Source organism: Harmonia axyridis, chromosome 3, assembly GCF_914767665.1.
Source record: "Harmonia axyridis chromosome 3, icHarAxyr1.1, whole genome shotgun sequence".
Taxonomy (NCBI): Eukaryota; Metazoa; Arthropoda; class Insecta; order Coleoptera; family Coccinellidae; genus Harmonia; species Harmonia axyridis.
The window spans coordinates 22573639-22595361 of record NC_059503.1 but is presented as its reverse complement, the minus strand read 5'-3'; the positions used below and the strand labels follow the sequence as shown (position 1 = coordinate 22595361).

Here is a 21723-nt window from a genome sequence, read left to right as displayed (position 1 = left end):
TTTCTGAAACTCTTTCTTGTAGGTACATTTGTCTACACCACAGAAAGGTTCCGGGCCGATGAAAGGAGTTCGTGCTCCTTTTCTGGCAAGTGTGTTGGCCTCCTCATTCCCTCTAATCCAGATCTTCAGTGAAATTGTAGATAAAGATGAAGAAGCTAAAGTGTGGCGAAACGTAGTCATATCATCATATTATATTTTTTTGGAAATTCATTTGGTTATATTTATTCCTTAGTTCATATTCCAATGCCATTTCTATTCAATAGACTTATATATTTCAATAAAAATCAATGATTCTGCATATATTCTGAAAATAAATTAATCCAATTGAATAACAAATGAAAGTCGAGATTTTCTGAATGAGATGTTTCCGTCGTCCGTTGGAAATAGGGCATTTCCCATAACGGTAGAATGAAGATTCCAATAAATAGTTCCTGAATACTGAACACGTGGAAATATTCAGGCAGTGTTATGCAAATGAACGTTGAATGGAAACTGTCTTTAGGGGGTCCTTCGGTTGCACAGCTTCAGCCATCTTCCTGGATCGTCACGCCTCTGCAACTTATAAAACACTCGTCCTTTATTCGTTCCCTAAAGAGTCCTTGGTCCTTAGAGGTCAAGGGTCGAGATCAAGCTATATCTGCTTGGTACATGTTGAATATAAAAAATTAATTACCGTAGAGTTTTGAAGAGACTTTTGTTTTTGGTCGATTATTTATGAACCTTTTTTCACAATGCACATTCTGGATTGTCTATAATTCAAAAATGAGGAAAACTCTGACTTGAAGTGCTTCATTCTAATTCGCGCTTCATTCTGAAATTGTTTGTGAAATCACAGGGTGTTCCATAAAAAAAAATGTAAATTACCAGACATATTTTTTTCTTCCGCCATCATACAGGGTGATTCGTTAAGAATTTATAATCTCCGAATAGTGAATACTGGACCTCAACATCCGATATAACGGGTGTTTAAAGTTCAATTATGGATTTTATTTCAATTTCGTAATATTTTTTTTATGCTCTTTGAAAATAGTCGATTTTATTTTTTTTGCTTGATGTTCCTCATGATACGAAGTTTTTCTATTTCGCATCTCATTAGCGCTACATTCCCAAATTGTTTGGAAATACACTGGGTGTTCTAAAAAAGTGTTAATGACGAAACAAATTTTTTTCAGACAATTCTTCAACGATTTATTCAAACTTTAATATCTGGCTCATTCCGAATGCAATACTCTTTATGTAATTTCTAATTGAGTAGCAAATTCGATTACATGCGAAAAATTCTCTACCAAATAAGAAAATTAAATAAAGGGTGTGCCATTTGAAATAAATCCAATATTAAAGTTTGAATAGGTCATCAAAAAATCTTCTCATTTTTAACACTCAGTTGAATTTTCAATGATAATCAAAAAATCAGTAGTTACCTCCGTTTATCTAGTATTAACTTTCAAAATATCATTAAAAAGAATTCATTCATTTGAAAGGTATTAGGTTTTTCCAAAAACTCTTCAATTAATGAAAAATCTGAAGATGTTCCTCAAATACGGTTTGGGTATAGTTTTGAGTTTATGAAACTTGGGTTCATTTATTCAATACAATCTGAAAATTCAATAAAAAACAGGATGCCCCATCAAAAAAATCGTAATATAGCGTCGAGTCAACGGTGGCACACGCTGTACTGATGGAATACTTCAAGAAATGGAGATTCAAAATGAATTAATTGAAAACAGTTGCAATCTACTTCGAAGGAACAACAGTAAAGAGGGAGAAAGCAGGAAACGTCAAAATAGAATATCAGACGATAGAATGGAAAAAGGAAGCAAAATATCTGGGAGTAATTTTAGATCAAAGAATGCTGCTCAATCTAAAAGTAAACTTTCCCTAGAAAACAAGCTGATGATAATAAAAATAGTGCTAATACCAAGCATTACGTATGCAAGAGTAACCTGGTATAATACGAAAGACAATAATAAGGATTCAGTTCAGAACAACGGTTGGCGCCCCATAACCAACCAACCAATCAGAGAAGAATTGAAAATTGAAACTATTGAGGAAATAGTTAACAAACAAAGAAAGGAGACAAGAGAGACACTGAAAGAGCATGAGAATAAGGAATTAAGAAATATACTACAAATCAAAATAAGAATGCCAGATGAAAGGAAATACCTCTTTCAAAGAACAAAACAGAAGAAAAAAGAGACATGCAGTTGGGAGAAAAATCTCCCAATTGGACATCAGTAGGAAATCGGAGAAATTGAAGTAGAGGCGAAGGGAATAAAAGGAAAATTCCAATCCTTATAGAAAATGAAGATCTGAGTTGATACACGCTGTATATCGAAAATTCAAAATAAAAGACATTTGAGCAAAATGTTAGCCCACTGTTCTTCGAGAAAAAATGCGCAAAATAAAAGAGATTAAACAACTACAGATAAAATGCCGATTCTGCCGATCAGATTCCGCTAAATTATTAATATATTCATGGAAGTATTGTTAGACAACGATTACGAAGCCAAGACGTTTCCAACATAATAACACCGTTATCTGAATGTAATTGCTATTCTTGTGTTTCACCGTCATTACGTTGCCGAGTTGGGGTCTTGAACGCCGCCGTATTGACTTTGAGAAGGATTTTATTAATAAACGTGCAACCTTGCTCGGTGTCACCACATCAGAAAAAGCATCACCTACTGATGGTATACTGTTTGTTTTAAGCGACTTCAATGAATTGCGAATGTCGGGATCTGTGAGATGTAGTAATTGAGTTGTCAAACGTGACATTGGCGGCGCTTTTACTTTTTGTTATGTTGGTATATATGGGTATTTATCTTTCGAGGAATATGGCCTTGGCGCTCCAGCCAATATGCTTTGTGATTTCTATGCGGTTTCTGAAAATCGAAACTGATATTTTATGAGTATCCGAAGACTTTCGCGTAGTACTTGAACTACTAGAATTGGAATAAGTGTGTTGAGAACCAATTGTTCATATTCAAAATAATTCATCTCTTCAACTCTGATATGATTTAGAAAACGAGATCGTGAAATTGGAAGAAATAAAAGTAAGGATACAAAAATTAGATTATTTTCTCCTCTCTACTAGGCCTCAGTAGAAATCTCAGAAGCTTTGAGCTTTATGAGTTGGGAGAACCGATTATGTTGACTCTGTTACTGTGCCCCATAGCCTCTTCAAGCTATGCTCTTATCTTAGATTTCAAAATTTCTCCCTAAACTCTGAATCATTTCAATTAAATATGCTTTGAAAATAGAATGACTCGGTACTTTCAACAAAATGTCATCTAAAGCATTTTTGGAATAATTTTCTTCGATAAACAAACATGTATAAAAAAATAATAAATGCTTGGAAGGTTCGATATATGTCATTATACAGGGTGATTCATCAAACATTTCCAAGCTCTGAATTTAAGATTCTGTACCTCAAATTATGATGATTCTGTTCAACATTCGAGATACCGGGTGTCTAAAGTTTAAAAATGGATTTTAACTTTGTAAACATTTTCACAATTTCAATTTGAAAATTTTCACTTTTACGTTTTTTGGCATAATGATCCTCATGATTAGTCGTTTTGCTATTTTGTAACTGGTTTTTAAATTTAAATTGAATCGGATGTGAATTTTTTCCATTTATTAAAAAACAAAATTTTATATGTTTAAAATTCCTAAACCGTCAAACGTATTTTAACTATCAATTTTGATCTCGGCTCAATATCAAATCGAAAAAATTTCAATTATTTGATAAAATGATAAAACAATCAATATAATAACAATACATATAATATAAACAATATTTTATATGTGTAATCATTTATTGCTGAGAATACTTGAAATTTCAAAACGCTTTTTTTATATTACGTGTAAATATAATTCACTTCTTCATTGAAGAATTGAATTTCAATTTACATTAATAATTTTCCAACGTGGCTCATATGTTTCTAATATATGTCGAAAAGAATTATTTTCGTTATAATAAAGATACAAAATCGACCCAAACTTAGGAGCTTCTTTGTTCCAAATGAGGGAGGTTATCTGGGTAGGTATCATGAATGGTAGCAATAGAATCTCAGAAGATAAATCACGTGGGCTGGGCAGAGCGTTGTGCTAAAATTTCTAACCTCCCAAAGTATTTGACTGTTAGACCAACATCTATTGACCACGTCAGAGGTACCCACACCGAAAAGAGACCCTTTCAAGAAAGTTTCGCTCGGCATCAACTAGTTCTGTTGAGTTGCGAGCGCTTTTAAGATTATAAAATCATACATTGCAGAAAAAGAACAGTTGTTTATTTCATTTTTGTGCTACTTAAGTGATAAAGGTGAATCCACAAAGAAGTGCAGAAAAATAACAGTTGTTTATTTGATTTTTGTGCTATTTAAGTAATAATAGAAATTGATTATTGAAAGGCTTCAAATTGTTCAAGCACTAAATTACAATAAAAAAAATAAAAGTGAACCCACAGTGAAGTTCGTATCGAGAAATCAATTTTATGATGGATAGTGTTATAAGAGTATTCAGTGTTAACCATCATCTGACGTGAGTTGATAATATTGCCGTTTGCTTACTTTAACAAATTTTCATTGCATGCTGAAATAAGAAGTAAATGTGGATATAATATAAATTACATATATGGTTGATATATTGGTGAATAAGGTTTTTTCGTGAGTGATATTTAAACAGTAAGTAAACTAAAGATATTGATAAAAATTTTAACCCCTCCTGAAATGATCATATTTCACGTTTTGAAATACTTATTTGGAATCGACCTGCACCTGTAGTTTTGGAGTTTGTGAATATATGAAATTTTTTATGCGGATTTCGAAACGTAGCTGGTTATTCATTAATTTTTGAGCACGCGTTCTTCGAACTTATCGCTTAATAATTTCGTCACAATGTATTTTTCGAATTTTAAGGTGGAATGATCTCGAACGATTGAGTTTGACTCACTGATGTGATGTGAAACCGTCCTCAAGTACAGTCTTGCCGTCTACACGATAACTAATGAACAAAAGGACCTAGAAACTTTAAATTCTCAAGTATTTTTGTAAAAGAAACACTCAATATTTCCACGATTACAAATTCGATCGGGTTGAATTTTTTTTTAAATCATTTATTTCAGACCTCAAACCAGTTGAACAAAACTGGTTCCGAGGCTTTTAACTTACAAACTGTAACTAGTATAAAAATATCAAAAAATTGACAAATCAATAAACTACTTTAAATTAATCTATTTTCTGTTCTTAAAATATACTCACACATTGAATGACAGTGGTAAATATCTCTTGTATAACTGTTTCATTGAGCCGCACCTGATACCATGTTTTGGAAATGCTCCGATGAATGTGATGACTAAATTACAAAGACTGCATAACAAGACAATAAAAACTATTTTTTCAATTGATTACTATACAGCTGGTGAAGCATTGTATAGGGAGTATCCAATGTTGGAGATAAATAGCCTAAAAATACTTGAACAGTCGAATCTTATCTATAAAATGCAAAATGAATTAAACTCAACACAAAGTTGAAGCAAAAGATGTACTATCATGATTATAACCTAACCTATATATATATATATAACATTTTGTGAAGTCACAAAACTCGCCAATCTATCGAAGTGTACAAACGTTTAACAATGTATCGGAAACGTTGTTAATTCCAGAAGGAATAGTAATATCTTATTCTATGTCTTGTTTTTAGGTTATAATCATGATAGTACATCTTTTGCTTCAACTTTGTGTTGAGTTTAATTCATTTTGCATTTTATAGATAAGATTCAACTGTTCAAGTATTTTTAGGCTATTTATCTCCAACATTGGAAAATGAAGTAGAATATCGAACAACAACATACCTAATTTCTCAGTGACAACAGATCCCACCGATTTAAAATAGCTTTATGAAAGTTAACTTAAAATCGTTAACACAATCAAGCAGAAATATTTTACTGAGTTGTGAGACGGCGGACTGTTGGTTCACAACTTCACAAGGAATGTTTCGAGAAAATCAATAATTATATCTACATCTATAAATTTGAACAAGCGTACAAAAGTTGCCGACTTAAAATGCTTTCCTTATTTGGTATTATATTGTTGTTTATTATATTTCTCTTATACGTAATACGATATTCTACTGAAATAAATAAAATAATAAACCAAAAACAAATAAGAAAAGCACTGACGTGTGACAGCGATTTTTTTACGTTCGCCTTTCATGCGCGAATTGCACTTTCAGAGATCACATAATAGTACCTATATAAATATATGAGGTCTCAAAGGATGCAATTGACGAAAGAATTACGAGCGCTCATTATTCACTACTGACTTTTTTTTTTAATATTTTTTCTTCGCAAGATATTTTACGTTGAAAGATAATAATCATAGTGTAAACCTTGTAGTGAAAACAACTGCAGCGTCATGACATCAAAATGTCAAAGCGATTAGAGATGTTACTTTTAACGATGTCGTAGACCACCTTAACACAGGACAATTCTTCTAACCTATTCTGTTGTTATTACTGTAAAATTCCTGAAAATATACGGATTGACTATTTACAGTTTTCGAAGATACCGTTGGAAATGTATTTAGTAATTGCATTCTATTGCTGTTCTGGAAGTTTATGAGCTAGAAATATAATTATTTTCTAGTTCCTTATCTGTGTCTCATAAAATGTCCTTTTTCCCAAAGGATAGATTTATTTACATATTTTTCAAAGAAGGTTTTTCTACCTCTTTGTTGTTGGCATTATCACAACCTTACCGACGGACTTTGATATAGGGCAAACCATCGAACTGTCACTTATACCACGTGCTAAAATTTCAAGGGGCTTATATTGAATAGTTTATATGATACATTATTTTATAAAATTTAGTTTATACTTATTGTGGTGAACAATCTTTGCTACCACTGCTCTTTTGAAAGTGGAGATGACTGCACTTATATATTTTCAATGTAAATAGAGTTTGTTCGACATGTTTTATATCAGTTAAAATTGATCTTATAAAGCACTTAACTGGACTGCCTTATAGATACAATATCAGTTATTATTTTCATACCATTTTCAGTACATTTGAAAACCGTAAAATTGAACTCGACTCCTGTGTTGGAAATTTGTTTCATTAAACAATTATTAGCTAGCAAGTTTTGAGTAATCTCGAATACGATGCTCCTTTATCAGATGGGTCGTACAATCATGGAAGATAAATCTGTTAAATGCTTTCGATCAATTCGAATTTCAAGAGCAGCCATGGGAAATTCCGATCATTAAATAATATTAAAAATATTTCGTAATCCATTAGATGTTTCAGGCGATTTGTTCACTTGTTTGCATTTCAACACGGATAGCTATGTTTTGTAACAACAAAATCGAATGTCCATTGTTCAACGATTGATCGGAAGGCTTGGTTGACATACATTACTTTTTTGGTAACAGTTCTTTCATCGCCAAAATAACAATTGGATCGAATTTCAAGTAATTAATCGCTGCAAATTTAATTATTAGAGAGTTGTGGAATTCGAAATGTTAATACTCGATGAAAATAAAATACGGTTTCACGCTTTATGATAATATGAATTATCAATTTACAAGTGAAATGATTAATGAGGAAATCCCATACGTCCAAGGACCAGACTGAAAGTATGAAAATTAATTCATATTTAGGCTCTTCCATAATGATTGAAATTCGGTTCAGTTATTTATTATTACTTTTGAAATGAAAATTATTAATACAATTGAATGTAACATTGATCTTTCTTTGTTTCCATTGTGGTGAAAAAATGTAGAATTTATTCATTCCGAATATTCTTGTAGGACCTGAGAATCATAAAAATTTCACTGAAATTGTTATATAATTGTTTCTTATAACCTTTATCATTTAAAATATTCAATTTATCATTCAATTTATTTACGATTTAAAAATTAAATTTCATAAGGCCGTTTCGGTGAAAAAATTCATAATTAGTATCGTTGAAGCAGTATATTTTTCAATTATAATTAATTAAGATATTTAATGAAAATAAGTCGTTAATTTTTTAATTCATGGATCAAAAAGGTATGCCTTATGAACACTTTTCGGTTTATTATTTCTGAAAAAAATCTTTCAATTCGGTGAAAAGAAAAATTTCTCCGAAATTTTTCAAGTGAACAATTTAAATTGTGAAGAATACAAAAATTGCATAAAGAAAATCTATGTAATCATATACCTAATTTGAATACATATACGTGAGAAAATAACTTTGGCCTAAATGATTTCAGAGATTAATTTTTGGAATTTTTTTCTGGGCGATATTTTACCCGAAATTTGTTCAAAAACTCGAACTCAATTAGTTGCAATTTATTTTCGACCTTAAGAATCATTTAAAAAAAAATTATATGTCAATTAAATTAAATTATATTAAATTATAAATAATTTATTAATATTAATTATCCATAAACTATTTTATTAATATTAATTATTTATAAAATTTGTCATCGATATTAATTTTTTATAAAAATTTTTATTAATACCAATTCTTTATAAAATATTTAACTGACAATTTTCATGCATATTTTCAGATTTTTTTAGCTTATTCCAAGCTTTTTATGTCGTTTATAATCCGCTCTCTAATCATGATTATATCGGAACCTGTTCCTGTTCTCTAGTGCCTCCTCACTCGGAGTGAATTAGGTCGTTAACTGAGACGAACGTAAAAAATTCGAATCCTATTCGTCCTCGACCGTAAAGCGTCGAGACCCAAACTCTTCCGACCTTCATTAATGTAAACCATCCCTTTGTTTCAGGATGTTCCAGAGATTAGTCCTATCAGCGCCAACTATGCGCTGGCTCCCTTGTACGGCAGGATAATCGATAATTCGTTTGTAAGGTGAGTGGCCTTTTTAGTTAATTAATTTTCGTCGACTTGATATCAACTGAATGGTTGATGGACTTTTGAGATGCTCCGTACTACAATAGATGTTTGAATTGTTTCCTTCCAGTATTTTTTAAGTGGCGATGAAAAGTTTAAGTGGCTTTAAAACTGTACGTTTGTCAATAACTATTATGAACTGGAATTAAGCTTTTTTTCAATATTTAAATACATATTTTTGTCAAATTACTATAAACGAATATCATTCTTAAAAGTCGAATATATACGCATATCATATCAATAAGGCATTTCTTCATAATACCAAATAATTTAATAATATTGAATGGAAAACAAAAATTATAATAATAGTTCATATAAATTATGTATACTCAACGTATTATATATTCGCTTATAATGAGCTCATAAAAGTCATGAAAATTGCTGACATCCATGTTTTTGAAAATTTGTTTATTGAATTTGAAATGAAGGGCCATTTTTGATTTCTTTTAATTAATTATTGATTTATATCATTCACCTATGGGTAAAATGTTACAAATTTAATGATTATCATTTTTGTTTCAATTTTTACATTGTTTATCTTCTAAAAGAGGTCTGATTCTTCCAAAAATAGTATTTTTTTTATGTTCTTCAATTTCATATATAACATTTCATTTCCGCACTACAATTAACGAACACCCAATCTATTCCGAAAAATGTAAAATCTAAAAATAGATTACAAAATCCTATTGTTCAACCAACACTATTCAATAAGTTGAATATTTTATTATTGTATCCGTATTTCAAGATTAAAAATTAAAGATTCAAATAAAGGAGAATTCGACTTATATTATACAATCATTAAACAGAAATGAGTAATAATTAGAAGATACTGAATACAGATTTTGTACCACAATAATAATATTTGCCTGGTAACACTCACTGGGTCTGAACTGTATCTACCAATGTTTCCCATATTAATTATTATTAGTGCATATTGATGATATGCACGAATAATAACTACTATGGGAAAGTATTCTCCGAAACATTGGTATATACAATTCAGACACAGTGAGTGTTAGGTTATCTGACCGGCATCGTTATTTGAATATCATTACATAATAAATATGGTAGTTTTCTATATTGATATATAAGACGACTTGAATTTTGTGAAGCGCAGCCATGGCAAAGTTCAGGTCAGTGAATGTACCCAATAAATTAGGGAATTTTTTTCGGGGATTTTTCCGATTCCTACTGGCGAACAAATAAAACCCCCTCATAAATACTTTCCCTTCAAGTTACCGATAGCAGACGAAAGTAATAAATGATGCTGGGCCATAAATAAATATTAGAGGACCCCAAGGATCGGTCATAGGGCCGTTGCTGTTCAGTGTACTGGGTGCTTTCTCTACTATGTACTTCCTCAGAGGGTAATTCCTTCAGTTGTTTTAAAAAAAAGTTGGTTTAGTCTGGAGTTTTTTTCTGAGATACTGTGTAAAAAAATGTATTTATGAAATATCTTGAATATTCTCCAACCGATTTGGTTGAAATTTGGTGCAGATTTTTGAAATAATAAGCTCGGAATTGTTCATTTTCATTTTTGGTTTTTATTCATCGTTTTCCATAGTTTTTATAATGAGTCAATAAGGCGATATGAAGAGAACACAAAACACAAAAAAGTCAGTGGCTTATTATAATTATTATTTTAACTGGGTTCGTTGTGACTCGGTAAGCCTTCCGAGAACTGCGACCATGTAGATCTTTTGTTCTCCACCCTACTCATTCATGGAAACCCAAGGAGATCGTCAGTGTCTTACTTTTTCTCAATATTGTGGTCTGCGATGAAAACTGGAATGCTACTGGAACTAATAAATTCAATCTAGTTAGTTCTAAATGAGTTACTCATTACTTCAAATAACTGTACTAAATTTCAACCAAATCTGTTTCTAGAACATCCTTGATATTTTATAAATACTATTTTTTAAACCTCAGAAACGTACTAAGATTGCCCTGTTTGCCCAAAAAAGTAAATAGACGAAAATCATGACAAGCAGAAGAGATGAAGCAGAATCTTTTGGAATTAGAATTGATGAAAAAGTTTCCTTAATAGTAAGAATAATTCTACATATTCCAATCACTTGTTAGAATTAGGACATACGTTTAACCATAATTTCGAAACTCTAAATATTGAAATAAAAGTTATGGTTTAACCTTCCTAGGAGCGTTAGAAATAGAAATAAACCGATACAATAAAATTGAAATATTGTTGAATTACCAAGTGGACGTTTACAACTCGCCGCTTTTAAATATCTTTCTGTAACCATTTATTTCTGGAATTCCCAAGATCTACTGTCAATGCCTTGTATCTACCTAAGGCACACTATATTTATCTACATAAGAAATGAGTTCATCTAAAAATCTAAAATATATGAAGATTCAAGTGTGTAGCGAAACAATTGTTGTATATAATCGAAAGTGGAAATAGAAAAACTGTCATTAAATTTCTATTTAAATAAATTGCCATCAAGTGTAGACCGAATCAATCCAATATTTAAATTTGGTTTGCAAAAACGATAAAATTGACTCACTCTTGGAAAGACAGAAATATTATATTATTTTCTCTAGCTGATCGAAGAGTATGTTTTTTATAGTAGGTACCGGGTTTTTCACCATAATTTGACCCCCCCTTTAACTTTGTTACTAAAAGAGGTACAAAAAAATGTTTTCCACAAAAGTTTCACGAAATCGGCTAATGTTTTTTTAAAATGATTTCACAAAACGAAATATATACAGAGTGGGCCACATATTGATAGCAACTTCATTTTTTCAAATGTAACACCCTGTATATTTTTCTATATTTGACTAGCTCTTTTTCCCTTGCCAGCTTGCATGCCAGGTGTTTCTTAAAATTTGAAACTCTGTGGTACTCAGAATAAGAGAGATAGGCCAAACATATGTTATATATTTGAAATCAGGGGAAAAAGAGCTAGTCAAATATGGAAAAATATACAGGGTGTTACATTTGAAAAAATAAAGTTGCAATCAATATGTTGCCCACCCTGTATATATTTCGTTTTGTGAAATCATTTTAAAAAAGACTAGTCGATTTCGTGAAACTTTTGTAGAAAACATTTTTTTGTACCTCTTTTAGTAACAAAGTTAAAGGGGGGGTCAAATTATGGTGAAAAACCCGGTACCTACATTTCGCGGAATTTCAGCTTTTCCTTTTGATGTGCCGATTCTATTCCATGTGGGTGTTTTAGTAAAATTGGGGGCCGTTCCGCAAACAATGTAACATTTAATTGACTGAATATCGAGATATTGTTAAATTGAGTCAGGTTGAAGTTGAAAGCATGTAAGCTCACAACGACACATGTTTACTCGCTGCAAAATTGGGTTACTGTAGGTCAAAGAGCAGAACCCACTCGATTCCGACATAGCTGTAATGCCGGCGAATGTAATTTATTCCGAAATGTTACAGCAGTTTGACGTTACATTCTTTCTCCCCAGAAAACGAATTTCCGTACTTCGGTAAGCTGATACGGAGCTGACGTTTCGAATGGGAAATGCCAGGTTTTTTTTTTCTGTTCGGTGTTGCTCTTGATAGCTTCATTCATTAGTATGAATTAGCGAATTTGATTCTGCTCCGTATTTCTGAGGATTTTTGTTAAAAAACTTCGGTAATAATAAATTTCTTTCTCACCTCACAGAATATCATTCCAAAAATATTTTTGATGAATGGTACTTTGCGCGATTTGAACCAGACTTCAGTGCATCTGAATTAGATACGAATCGAATATGTCTGTGTATGGTGTTCACTTGTGATATTCTTTTTATTTGCCTAATATCTTGTATATTTTTAGAGAGTGGAGTTTTCCTTAATTTTCAGCTTTTAAAATTCATGGACTATGCTCTCGAGTTGACTTGATCGATACCGAGATCGATAAGATCGAGACTTATAATTGAATGTAAATTTTCAGAATAATTCAATGAGTGAAATTTTCCCTTAAAGTTTCCTTGCGTCCGATTTTGGAGCTCTAAATTTTATGTTAGTTTAAAAAATTATTGTTGTATGAGAAATTGTAGTGAATTGATGTTTTGACATTGAATATAAGTATAATATAATTTAAGTGTTGTTATTAACTGTGGTTGTCTCTGTGGAATGATATAGGTTAATTCTAGACCCCAGTAATTATTCCACTTGACTGTTACCGATTAATTTATTGTCTTATATTACTTGATTATGGCTACATAACATTACTGCTGAGCTCAACTTATACTTTGGTTCAATACTGGAGTTAACGCTGGCCCATAGAGTAATAAACATAGATAGAGGGAGTTGTCGGATTGTGATATTTTCAAATCCACAATTTTACTACATCGCTATGAATGTAAATTGTATTGAATGAAATAAATTTATTGGAGTGATTCCCGATTGAATCTGCAAAGTTGGATATTTGGAATACGATATTTTTCCTAATTGTTGAATTTATAATGAGCAGAATATTCATTATTTTCTGTATCTACCTGTTGAAATACAAGGTTTGGCAACTTTTGCTCTCCTAGTGTCATTGGTTGTTTCACGTCGTTTGGCGCTTGAAGTTTGTTCTGAATTTATGATATATTTAGGTAATTATTTCGATATATTTTGAGTCAATATGAAACGTTAATTCACTATGGCTCACAAGAAGTGCGTTCTTGGGAGAAACTCGCGAATTGAGTGAAATATCGTATCACTGATATGTTTTCATTTCCGCGCGCTTCATGTCAAATTTTATATAATAGTTCATGTTAAAAATGACATATGCTCCCTCTATCTATGACTCTGAGCGCTGGCATAAGTTGGTATAGTGCTGGGATTATGGACGGAAAAAAATGTCAGAAAATAATGCACCTTGTTGCAATTATAACCATTTTGAGTTATTTCATCCCTATTGGAAAACCCTATACCTACATCGTTTAAGAGGGAACAACACCACGTGACATTTTTATGATCTGTCAATATTTTCCATGAGGAGGAGGGACAAAAACAATGTGCGGTGTTGCCAGAAGGATTGAATGATCAGTAGAAGTTCGCAATATTCCAAATTTCGTCGAAAGGAAGTACGTTACGAGTCTTTTTATACATTTTCACAAAAATTAGAGTTTTGATGATTTTTCAAAGGATTTTTTCAAGAATATTTTTAAAATGCATCAGTCCTTCGTAGGGATACCATATCATCAATTCTTTTGCGAAAAACGAAAATTTGATTTGTAAAAAGAAATATTTCAGTTTGAACCGTGGTTGATATTCCCTTTTAACCCTCTTTTATCGTGCGTGATACAAGCAAAAACTCTACACGAGTGAACGACCTTCACGTACTTTATTTATCGGAGTGTTTCCTCCGTTAAGATATCATTATTATCATTGGTTGTTTGTTTATTCACGGTTCTGGAACGAAGTAATAACGTTCCCCGCTAACGAACTCACGTTGGTTATCGATCCTCCTCGCGGGGGAACCGTAATTTCTTCTTGGTTTCGATTGATTAAAACCTCGTCGAAAATGAATTAGTGATGTTATCGCGGAGCTGACGGATCCTCCTAACCTTCCGTCGACGAGGTTGAAGAGATAAGTCGCAGAGTAAACAAGTGTGTAATTAGTCAATCAAAGGCGTATCTATTGTTTGGCCGCCTGTACCTCTTGCATAACGGAACGTGTTCGTGGGTATGTTGTCGCCGTAATCGGCGGAAGAGAATCGAAGAAAGTATTTTCACTAGCTAATAGCGGTTCTTGCACTCCTCTTCACTCGTGTCGTGTTTTATGAGAGTTGATATCCGATGGGTTCTTCTTTTTCCCATTTTGGTTTGCTGTTCTTGATGATGTGAAATCGTGAAAACAATGGACTAGTTTTCATTTTTTTTGTTAAGGATTAATTCTAAAAATTTAAGTAAAATGAAACAAAAATGTGGAAGAATCATTGAAATATCTCTAGAAATGAAAAAGTTATGGGACTTTGAAGTTGCGCTTGGAAGAATAATTTCATAGTAAGTGTAAGTGGCGTGACGTCACACACTAGACGACTGGTATTCGCAGAGTGCTTACGAATTCATTGGTGTACAATCACTTGTGTCGTTCATGTCGTGTCTTGTTCGTTACACGATGGCTGAAATAACTTACTATATACATACATATAAATTACTTTTTTCTCTTTTTACTCCTCACATAAATATGTTTTGCCATTGATAGACTTCAACAACCAGTACTCAACTACAAACTGTTTATGAAACGTTTTTTAAATAAATCATCGTTATGAGTTGAACCATGATGAAGCAAACTCAAAAGTTGATACTTACTTGAAAAGTTTAACTCCTTTTATTTCTGCACTGACATAAGATGGATTTGAAGAAAAAACTCCATCACTGCGAATATATCTATTTTAGGCAAATTGTCACTTTGTCCTTTCACGAAGCCTTCTTCCATTATGGTGACATAAAAACAAAACTCGAGTTAAAACTACACTGTACAACTACAAACGGCGCGAGAGCCTTGGCGCGGCTAAGTATTTAAACGTAATTTATGGTGTAGCGATCACAGGCAAGAGCCGTGACGTCACAGACCAAAGACGTTCAGCGCTAAAATACGTAAATTTAAATAATCTATTTCTCAGTCATTTATTGATGGATTTTCAAAATGTTTTCACCGATTTATCAGTTTTGCTCTATATTTTAATTCTATCGTGTCGAATGTAGTATTATCAACATCACTAAACTAGTCCATTAACTACCCTTAAAAGTTTCTCAATTTTTTTTCGGGCAAGATACTAACTGCAACACCCAGAAAGAGATGTTTGAATTTTAATTTTATTTGGTAAAACGTAGTAAAACAAGGAGGAAATAATTGAAATTTGGAGAAAAAACGAAGGGTTTACAATTTCTTTTTAATAAATTTGTTAATGCGTTTGTCCACCGCGATTATCCACACACTACCCAAGACGTCTCGGCATTTATGCAATATTTTTTTTGTTTTCAGTATCAAATATTTTCTGAGATAGATAGCAATGTTTTGAGGAAAGCTAACAAGAAATGCTTAAATTAAAATTAATTTAAAAATGTCCTTCAACACTTGGCACAGCGATGCTAGTTAATTGAAAAACACGCCAATCAGTTTTGTGTATCCTCATAATAAGATGGTCTATTTCTTCTTGAGGGATACTATCCTAAGTTACATCTCCCAAGCGGCTCTCAGAGTCGCCAAAGTTTGTGGGGGCTGGGGTACATTTTCAAGTCTTCTGCCTATGATGTTCCAAACATGCTCTATGCCAAAGATCGAGTTGTCGCAAATCGGTCTCTAATGGCCATAAGTCTTGGACGTCGATCTTGAACTTCATTTGTGCCCCTTCGACGTCCGGTGCCTACTCTTCTTCGATTTTGGGCATTGTCAAACCATGCTTGACAATTTCTCATAACAGTAGTTGGATTTCTGTTCGTACGATTTGCGATTTCTCAAAATGATAACTCCGCCTCCGGTAAACCAAACATCTACTTTGGATCTCCTCGAAGAGCTGGTTTTTTTTTAAATTTAAAAAAATTGCAAAAAACGACAACAATATTTAAGTAACAGAAATTGTTAACATGAAAAACCTTAACGATTTTTTTCTCCAAATGCAATACTTCACTCCTTGCTATACTATCCATGTTTCAAGAAGAAATAGACCATCTTATTGCATCAATGCCGAGACGTGTTGAGGAGTGTAAAGATAATCGCGGTGGACAAACACATTATAAACAAATATAAAAAAAAAAACTTCTTCAAATTTGAATCATTTACTCCTTGCTATACTATATATGTTTTACCAAAAAAAAATTGAATTTAAACAGCTCCTTCTGGGTGTTGCAGTTTCTTTGTCAGTTAGTATATTTTCACTCGCTTGTAGCGGTTCTTGCACTTCTCTTCACTCGTGTCGTGCTTTATGAAAGTTGATAAATCCGATGAGTCCGTCTTTTCCTCATTTTAGTTTGCTATTCTTGATGAGAAGAAATTAACTACCTTCAAAAGTTTCACAGTTTTTTTTTGTTTGGATATTTGAAATCATAAATGGAGAATTCACTGGCCTGAAGTTAGGAACTTTAAAGCCATTTTAGTGTCTGGATTAATGGGTCCACAAAAATCTGTGTGAATAAGTTCTAATGGCCTGTTTGACCGTGGTTCATCAACAATATGATTTGGTAATTTTGTTTGCTTGGCTTTAATACAGGGTTCACATGATTGAAATTCGCATTTTAAGTCACCTAGGATACCTTCAACCATGTTATTCTTCAATGAATCATTTATACTTAATCCTTAAATAGCCATACCCAACAAACTAAGCCATTCCATCAGTTATAAGTGGAAGATTTATTTTCTAACTGACAAAGAAACTGCAACACCCAAAAGGAGCAGTTTAAATTTAGATTTTTTTTCTGTTGGTAAAACATAGATAGTATAGCAAGGAGTAAATGATTGAAATTTGTAGAAAAACGAAGGGTTTACAACTTTTTTCAATGAATTTGTTGATAATGTGTTTGTCCACCGCGATTATCTATACACTCCTCAACATGTCTCGGCATTGATGCAATAAGATGGTATATTTCTTCTTGAGGGAAACTATCCCAAACTTCCTGTACTTCATGTCTAAGAGCCGCCAAATTCCGTAGGGGCTGAGGTGAATTTCCAAGCCTTCTTACCCATGATGTCCCAAATATACTCTATGGGCGAAAGATCGGAGGATCATGGCGGCCATGGAAAAAGATTCACATGGGTCACCTCGAAAAATTTTAAACTAATTGTGTCAACATGAGGTCGGGCATTATCTTGCTGAAATATTGGATTTTCGAGCCGGTTAGGGTAAGGAAGAACATATGGCTCTACTATTTCTTGAAGGTAACGCAGCGCTATCATATTACCTCGAATAAAGACTAAAGGTGACCTTCTTGCATGTGCAAGAGCACCCCATACCATAACGCCTAATGTCCGGTGTACATGACGCTCAACATCAAACTGAGGTTCACGTCTTTCTCCCCGACGTCGTCTAACCCTTCTTCCGCCATCATGTGCACCCAAGGAGAATCCAGATTCATCAGAAAAGACGACCTGATGCCATTCCACATTCCAATGTTAACGTTCTCTGCACCACTGTAATCGTTGCCGGCGATGCTCAACCGTCAGAGGTAACACAAGAGATGGGGTTGATAATGCTGCTGTGCAAAATACCTTATCTGGCGGTAAACCGTTCAGACAGTTACAAGTGGCCTAGTAATTGCATAAATAAATAATAAAGTTGTAAAGTTCTCTAGAACTATCAAGAATTTAATGCTCAGAAAAAATCATTGTATTCAGTTACGAAATTTTGAAGAACGAACGACAATCTTACTACATCAATTAAAACATTGTATATTGTTGGCACAAGTATAGACACCATTGTCTTCACACCCGATGATTTTTCCCACGATCAGTATGCAAACCGAGCAAGCTCGTAGTAGTTCGTTAGTTAAAAAGTTATTAGTTACCAAATTCAACGAACCAATAGAATGAATTCCACGATCTCCGTACATGTCAAACTCGTGCTGAGAAGTTTCCCTGTTAGTCGTCTACCGAAATTTGGATCTCGGCAGTTTACAAAACCCCATACGACTTGAAAGTCATTACGGATTATAACTCTCGGTTACAGAACTCGACGGATCCATCTTAATCACTGTAACTTGCCGTTGCTTCAGAATTGAGCTTCTTCTGCTGTTATTTCCGCGATTTGGAGGTAATTGTGCCTGCGGCCTTACGTAAAACGAAATGATGAAACTGTTAAATTGGTATTTGAGGTAGGAAACTCTTACGCTACTCGGATTCCGAGTGTTGAAGGCTGAAGATGTTCGCGAGTATGTTGCAATCTCGCATTTCTTTTACTGCTGAATCTCGTCCGTTAGGCGAATATGTCCAAAAAAAAAATGCAAAACCTTTCAAATTGATATAAATGGAAAACTAATTTTTTTGTTAATTACAATCAGTATGAATGTATACACTGTGTCCGTAAAGTATGGAACGAATTCATTTTTAGCTGAACTGATCATATTAAGAAATAATCCTGAAACACGTCGATTTATTATTTTATTTTACCGTATTTTACAATAATAAAGAATTCTTCAGTTTACGGCATGATCAAAGGTTGTTAAAATGTTCACTCGATCTGATCAGTATGGAGTCGGTAACTTGACACCATTCAAAGGGATATGCAGTTTATGCTGGGATGACATTTGTAGTGGCCTCGTTTTGATTCATCATGAGTTGAGTTCATGCGCAGTGCATACAATTCGAGCAATCATTAATCAAAATTGTTTTTTGGTTTGCACCTTCGGAAAAGCCTTCGTGTTCAGCGCGTCAACTATACACTGTGTCCGTAAAGTATGGAACAAATTCATTTTTAGCTAAACAGACCATTTTAATAAATAATCCTGAAACACGTCGATTTTTTATTTCAATTTACCGTATTATAAAATAATAATCTAATATACAGGGTGAATTATTTTCGAGTCATGACGTCACCGTATTTTTTTTTAAAAGGAACACCCCCATTTTGTGTCAATTTTCGGATTACTCTAGCTGAGCTGATTCCAAAAATGTATCACATGTTGATTCCAATTGGTACAGGATCGACAAAAATATAATAGTTCTGTGTGTTCTCATAATGTAACGCGTAACATTCTTTACTAGTTAAATTAACAATATTATCAAAAAAAATTATTGTCTAGCGGCAATTGGTTTGAATGTAACACCCTGTAGTTTGTTACATTTTTAGATTAATAAAAATGAGCTGTTTCCAAACATGTTTGGTACTTGTGCTCTAGCAGACAGAATATGAAAGAAATTATCTCTTATTTTGATACATTTTATGGCTGAGCTGATTCCAAAAATGTATCACATGTTGATTCCAATTGGTACGGCGTGGACAAAAATATAATAGTTTTGTGTGTTCTCATAAAGTAACATTCTTTACTAGTTAAATTAACAATATTATCAAAAATACTTATAATCTAGCGGCAATTGGTTTGAATGTAACACCCTGTACTTTGTTACCTTTTTAGATTAATAAAATGTATCAAAATAAGAAATAATTTCTTTCATATTCTGTCTGCTAGAGCATAAGTACCAAACATGTTTGGAAACTGCTCATTTTTATTAATCTAAAAATGTAACAAACTAGAGGGTGTTACATTCAATTCAATTGCCGCTAGACAATAAGTTGATGTTACGCGTTACTTTATGAGAGCACACAAAACTATTATATTTTTGTCCACCCTGTACCAATTGGAATCAACATGTGATACATTTTTGGAATCAGATCAGCTAGAGTAATCCGAAAATTGAAACAAAATGGGGGTGTTCCTTTTAAAAAAAAATACGGTGACGTCATGACTCGAAAATAATTCACCCTGTATATTAGATTATTATTTTAAAATACGATAAATTAAAATAAAAAATCGACGAGTTTCAGGATTATTCCTTAAAATGGTCTGTTTAGCTAAAAATGAATATGTTCCGTACTTTACGGACACAGTTTATAGTTGACGCGCTGAACACGAAGGCTTTTCCAAAGGTGCAAACCAAAAAACAATTTTGATTAATGATTGCTCGAATTGTATGCACTGCGCATGAACTCAACTCATAATGAATCAAAACGAGGCCACTACAAATGTCATCCCAGTATAAACTGCATATCCCTTTGAATGATGTCAAGTTACCGACTCCATACTGATCAGATCGAGTGAACATTTTAACAACCTTTGATCATGCCGTAAACTGAAGAATTCTCTATACATATTAGGTACGCACATTAGGACGTGGCTAAACCTCGGGCTAAACTTCATTTCTTTAGTTGAATTGAATTGTTATGACACTACTCGATCAATCACACACCTCTACTATGGTATGTATTAGGTATGTACTCAAGTACGTTGTAATATTCAGTTACAGGTGACCCGGCAGATTATGTGTAACCGGACAGGTTAGGTTAGGTTTATTTAGTTGAATGGGGCTTGTCGAAACATGCCACTTGATCAATCACACACCTCTACTTAGGTTTATATCTAAGTACGTTATAACATTAAATTACAGGTAAACTGTCAGATTATTTGCACGAGGACATGTTGAAAACAATTTATAAATATTTATTTGGAATTAGAACTAAAATTTTGTTACACTGACGGACATAATTGATATTGATTACTAATTTCTCATCTGTAGGTTCATCTGGCAAGTTTATCTGCTAGTTGGGCACTCATTGTCACTGCTTTATTACTATAATTATGGCAGTTGGCAGCCAAGTTCACGTTGTCAGTTAAATATACATAGTCGAAATTGATTTCTCGCTTATCAGCGCGTTGAATAGAATTAATTTCATTCGGAAGAAATTGTTTCAGGACATCAGAAAAATTGCAAGAAGCAGAAAAAGAAGTAAATATTAATTTCGTAATTATAACTCAGCCTTATTGTTAGGCATCAATTCTTGTTTTTTTTTAAAGGTGATCGGTAGTTTCGAGTATAAAATTTCGAATGGAAATAATTAATGCATGTTTATACAATCCAATGATTGTATCAGTCTACCCAATGAATTGAATTGAATAATTCAATGTAAAAAGGTGTTATTATTTACCATCATCCACACATCGTTCAATTAAATTGAAAATAATATCCATTGCTGCATAGCTATGCGTTAAAATTCATCTAGATACTTTTTGATGCAAATTGACCATTAATCTTTTTCAGTTTTTCATCGCCATTTCAATTAGTTTTCCAATTAAATAGTTTTGCAATTTAAAACACTGTTATCAACGAATGTTTCGGTCAGTATTCGCAAAAACTGAAAATTTATA

At 32.8% G+C, this 21723-nt stretch overlaps 1 protein-coding gene across 2 annotated transcripts in view; it reads left to right on the top strand.

The window, feature by feature from the left end:
* The window catches only part of LOC123676712, a 240181-nt gene that overhangs the window by 195531 nt on the left and 22927 nt on the right, over positions 1–21723 (top strand). For both annotated transcript variants that reach the window (XM_045612857.1, XM_045612858.1), the window contains exon 3: positions 8782–8864. The gene's annotated coding sequence lies outside the window, so the exon portion shown is untranslated. The remainder of the gene's footprint in view (positions 1–8781; positions 8865–21723) is intronic.